Source organism: Nuphar pumila, chromosome 16, assembly GCF_984573655.1.
Source record: "Nuphar pumila chromosome 16, dmNupPumi1.hap1.1, whole genome shotgun sequence".
NCBI lineage: Eukaryota > Viridiplantae > Streptophyta > Magnoliopsida > Nymphaeales > Nymphaeaceae > Nuphar > Nuphar pumila.
In genome coordinates this window covers 72,929,770-72,935,693 of record NC_143264.1, presented here as the reverse complement: position 1 = coordinate 72,935,693, position 5,924 = coordinate 72,929,770, and the positions used below count along the sequence as shown (strand labels likewise).

The 5,924-nt window shown below is 40.2% G+C and overlaps 1 pseudogene; it reads right to left on the bottom strand.

The window, feature by feature from the left end:
* Positions 1–1,123: 1,123 nt before the first annotated feature.
* LOC149813557 (transcription factor bHLH94 pseudogene) lies at positions 1,124–5,712 on the bottom strand (annotated as a pseudogene).
* Between the last annotated feature and the right edge of the window lie 212 nt (positions 5,713–5,924).

The following is a 5,924-nucleotide window of genomic DNA, read 5'->3' as shown; positions in this document are numbered from 1 at the left end:
TAAATTTTCGAGGCTCCAAACATCATTTTTTTCCATCGAAAATACATGATCCAAGTGTGAATTCTTAGTAAATTGATCATGCGCAACACATTTATAGGGCCGGAACCACATAAAAAGCACCGGAGAAACTGGTACCTTCATAGCCATTTAGTACGTGGTTTAGCACAAACCCATTTCTCTCTCTCTCTCTCTCTCTCTCTCTCTCTATATATATATATATATATATATATATATATATATATATATATATATATATATATATATATATATATATATATATGAGTAATGCTTTGGTTCTGCCCACTCTCTTGTTCGGCCCCGTTTTGCCTGCTCAAAATTGCATCCTTTTGGTATTTTTTCTCACATCTTATACTGTAGATGTGATCTACAGGTTTTATTTAGTGGGAGCCAGCTTTTGGATCACCGGAATCTGACCTGTATACAGGTTTTTTTGGTGATCCAAAATCAATGGCTATGAAGGTACCAGTTTTCTTGGCTCATAAAAACATATTTTTTCATGAAAAACATGATCCAATAGTCGATTTCTACTAAAATCGAGCATGTTAAACACATCTAACGGTTCAGCTATCATAAAACACTTCAAAATTATGAGGCAGAACAAGAAATGAGGCTTAATATGTTCAGTTCTCTCTCTCTCTCTCTCTCTCTCTATATATATATATATATATATATAAAGCTGCTCAGAATCGAATCAATGCAGTCTGTTTACTCTGTCTCACTCGTACATGATCCACACTCTTATGAGACCAAACAACCCAGTAAATAAAAGTTGAATAAATCATAGAACTGGGAAAAAAAGGGGAGGTATTAGGATGACCATATAAATCGCCAGGAACCATCCCATTTTTTGACACGAGAATCTTTTTTCTTTTTTTAACACAAGAGAATCTCAAAAGCATTTCCTTTCACGAATAAATTCAGCAGGTCGTCAACATTTTTTGTTAAATATTTATATTCCGGATTGATAGAAGAACAAGAACGTCATGGTCTATCCAAATATTAACAAATCACATCATATACTAATAAAAGAAAGAAAAAAAAATACAATGATCTAGGACATAGCATATAAGCATTTTAGTAGCTGCTAGCTTGGGAAACACAATCATGAAAGTTTATGCAGTTTGGCTTCCAATCCTGCCATCAGGGCCTCCTCATGGATCATGCCTAACAGCTGATGAGCTACTGCAGCGATCTCCTCCACAGTACTGAGCTTGCACTCTTCTTCAACCTGTACCCACCACCACCATATCATTTTTTCAAACACACATGCAGCGCGCACACACACACACACACAGGCCCGAGGTTGAGGTCCTCCTGGCTAGGGGAGAGGGTCGAGAGTCCGGATGCCACGGACGTCTCAAGGTCGAAACATCAGAGGATGTGGCCGTGACTTTTCTGAGAGTGTGATTGTTGGGCCAATTTCACTCTTGGGGTCTACCGCCTAGGGTGGGCCCAATGGAAGCAATTCACATATCAGGTGTAATGTGATTGCATACTTTTGGTGTGCTGCTGCACCATGATCACCCACCGTCTGCTCTTGGGCCTCACAACTGACGGGCTGTATTCCAGAGATAGTGAATGATGAAGTGCAGTAGCTTAGGGTGGGCCCAATGGAGGGCAGATCAGGTACAATGTGATTGCAGGTGTGCTGCTGAGCCATGATCACCCACCATCTGCGCTCTAGGGCACCCTCAATCAGGTGCAGCAGCACACTAAAAACGTGCAATGCACATTGCACCTGATCCTCCCGGGAGCAGAACGTGGCTCGGTCCTGATCAGTGGGTCCCTCGTCATCAAGAGAGGGAGAGAGAACAATATTTGGACTTATTAACAAAAAAAAGTGATGCATGAGTTCAATTGATTTTTGAAAGTAAATTCTCAACTTAGTTACCAAAGTTTTAAGCATGTAGTCAGTGGACCACAAACAGCTCAGCTCAGCTCAGAACTGCATCATGGTGAATGTGTCCAAACTCTGTGGCTATTGTCTGGATTCATATGTCTCTAGGGGATTCTATGTGGTTCACATACCGGACATGATTTTGAAGAATTGAATTGTAGGCCTACGGATGGATTTGGGGCCAGGAGTTCCAACTTGGATCCAAAACTCCCACCTTTCTAATAGCTTCAGGCTCTAAGAAAGCCAGGTTTACCAAAAACTGGATCACGAATGGGTCCATGAGTTCTAGGCAGATTCAGTTCCATTCTTTAGTTATAATCCAGATCCATCTTACACCACAAAGCAAGTTTAAAGGTCCATACCTATGAAAAAGGATTCCAGTTATTCTTATGGCTCAGACAGCTCCAACCCATTTCTGCTATGAACAAACCCCTCAAATTGTAGCTCAGACTGCCTGTTTAAAAATGAACTTTCCCTATTTTAGATTGGGTTGACCGTGAGCCAGATTTATTGACCTGAGTGGATGCTTTTTTCAATAATATTAGCCAGAGCTTGACCTAACAAGACCTAGTCTGGACTCGTTGAGTGAGTCTGGTGGGCTTATTCGGTCAACTTTACTGGCCCAAACCTGGCTAGTTAAGTTTTCAAGACAATATTATGGAAAATGATTAGCATGGACCTGGGCCATGCCCACATCTGGATCTCATCACATAAGGACTCAGATCCACCTTGGCTCAACCTATGTGAGATCCTTAATCAGCCTGAACCAACTTGAAAGTCAAGTCTTAGGTCATTTAAGGGTCAGGTAACGGTTCATGCAATTGTCTAAGAGAGAGAGAGAGAGAGAGAGAGAGAGAGAGAGACCTTTGTACTAAAGGAGTAGAGAACAAAGGGGTCCATTGTAGTGACATTAAGGTGAAGAACTGTGAGATGGAGGCTCTGCAACCCGGCCACCATTTTCAAGAGCTGCTTGGGCCTCCTTAGAGAGAGAACCTTGAGGTTGGCATGTGTCTCACTCATGGCCACTTCGATATCGGCCAATGCCGGCGGGTTTTCTGGTGAAAACTCATTGGACAGCCTACTGGTGAATGAGTACTGTGGGCACGTAAAGAAGCTGGAGAATGGGTGTGGGTCGTTGGTCCTCCCCATGTCCCTCTCTGTCTTCTCCACCTCTAGAGACAGAACCAGTTGCTCCAATTCCTTCACGAAATCAATAGCGCCACCCACAATGGAAGCTTGGTCACCCTGAGAAAACATAAGAATATATGCTCAAAATTACATTCATATAATATTAACCCATAAATGTAAACTTGTAAAGTAAAAAAACTTTTATACTCTTGTTAAGCCTTTTTTTTTTTCAATTTCTCAATTAATTGTAAAGTTGGCTCCTGAGGTCACGAGTTCGATGCTAGAGGTGTGCAACAATTGTCATATGGCCAAAACAATAGGCTCCCTGACGGAGGATTGTGGGGGAGGCGGGGTTGTTTACGCCATTGGATTAAATGAAAATCCTATATATATATATATATATATATATATATATATATATATATATATATATATATATATATGGTTAATATTTGGTTCTATTAAAGGCACAAAACTATTGAGTATAATTTACAACTTTTTATAATTTTTATACATGAGAGCTTATGATTGCTTAGTAGAAAATGAGTTCTTAAATCATGTGATTGTGACATGCAAGCGAGTATTTTAAGGGCTTAAAAAATCAATGGCTCATAATGCACTAAAATTGCATGACTTAAAAAATCATATTTTTAGATTCTAAAAAACATGATCCAAGGTTTGATTCTTAGCAAACAAACTTAGTTGAACACATTTATATGGTCAGATTAAGTCTATATAGCTTGAACCTATGATTTTCAGCTCAATATTAACCCATATATATATATATATATATATATATATATATACTCACACGTTTAGAGACTAAATATCCTGCAAAGTAGGTAAACAATTAATAGGATAAAAAAATGATATATATGCTTATAGCATCCTTAATATCTAGGCAATATTTCAATCTTGTATGAAGGCAGGCTAAGATATGGGAGGCCAATCGTTCACGAATGGTCTCATTTTGTATTTGATGGACATTGAGACAGTTTGAGCCATGTCTGGGTGTTTTTTGAGTATGACAAATTGTTCTGGCTTGAGAGTTGGCTATTTTTTGAGTGTGACAAATTGTGAATGATTGAAAGTTGAATTTCCATATCTTTACGTGTCTATTTTCAAACAAAAACAAAAATCTTTAAATAGGGCTGCCAGCGCACACAGATCTGGCATATTCCTGTTTTTTTATCCATAGGCACTCTGCTTATGGGCAGCACTTCCAAGCAGCTAGTCTCATAGAATAGGATACTATGTAAGAGTTCTTGAAAATACCTACTCATCTAGAAAATTGGAATAAACCGGGATATTGCATTGAGCTCTAAAATATAATATCCCCAGTTTATACAAATTATGTGGAGGCTGGTTTGGTGGGATAATCCAAATTCCTGCTTAAAAGCAAACAATCATAAAATTAAGAGTATTGGGGGGTGTTACTGTTCTTTAATCTCATTATGAGGGGGCCTTCTGTCGCAATGACCACACGTTTAAGGTCAAACAACATATATGTTTTAAATAGATCTATGTATAATAAAGGCTAGAGGACATTAACTATGGCTTTTCTATACCAAGTCCCACCATGCACATTCACTACAAGGACACTACCAAGGGACACCAAACTAACCTTTTAAACAATGCATTAATTTATTTGCCCATGGACCCTAATAGCATAAGCCCCTCAAGAAAACCCCGTTTTTTTCTTGATAACCAGGAAAAAACCACCTCAGAATACACTTAGCTTTGGCCCCATGGCAAAGGATGTGTACCCATGGGTTTCGAACTCTTGACATCCTGTCAACTTGTGATGTTCATGAATGGCCTCGCGTACCAGATGAGTGGAACTCTTGGCACTCTTTGGTGCTAAGAGCAAAAGCAAAAGTTTGAGTATAGTGCACTCATTGAACCACAGAAAAGTAAAAGAAAAAAAAAGAGAAATAAAGAGAGAGACATGTAGCCCCAAGGGGGGTTGGCTTAGTGGGGTGGGCCTTGGTGTCAGGTAGTCAATGTTCGATTTTCATAGGCGTCATCCCTCTGTGTAACATAAGCCCCGGGGGCAGGGGTCCTAGCTTCAGAGTTTTACGCAGCCGGCATGACCGTAGGTATGGTAGGCTGAGCCAGCACAACCAGGTCTTCATGCCAGGTGCGGTTTATTGGGGTTATAAATTAAAAATAGAAAGAAAGGGACATGTTGGTATCAAAGTGCTAACCCTTTGAATGTAGGATTCGGGCATGAGAGAACGTAGCATGGCTAGGTGCTCATTCATGATCTTCCTGCGGTTGCGTTCCACCGTGATGTGTGTCATCCTCTGGTTCTCTAGATCCTGGCTGTTCTTTGAGCTCCGAGCCCGCCTCCTTTTTTTCTGGTTCTCTGCAGAGAAGCTCTGCCTCTGTTCTCTGGCCTCCATTGGACTGAAGGAAAGACCAAAGGCAGAAGAAGAATGGCAAGAAGCAGCAGAAGATGATGATGATGAAGAATAAGAAATCCAGTTGGTTGGTGAAAAATATTGAGGGAGAGGGGGGAGACTTGGCTCTTGGTCTTTCATAGAGAAAGAAACTTCTTGTGTTTCATAATTTTCAAGACCCACAGCAAATGAAGAAGAGGAAGAGGAGAGCTCATTGGGGTTGAAGTTGGAGAGATAATGAGATGTAATCGCTTCTAGTGCCATGATATAGACTGGATGGGTTGTTTCTTCCTCTACCAAATAAGGAAAACCGATACTAAACTCGGGGTTGTGCTTATTTTCTGATGGTGGGTGAAGAGAGAATGGGTGTCTTATAAATACTCTTCCTTCTAAGAAAAACTAAAGAAACCATAGGGAAGTGCTTAGAACCAAAACCCAGCTTTTCACTTGCTTTGAGAGAGAGAGAGAGAGAGAGA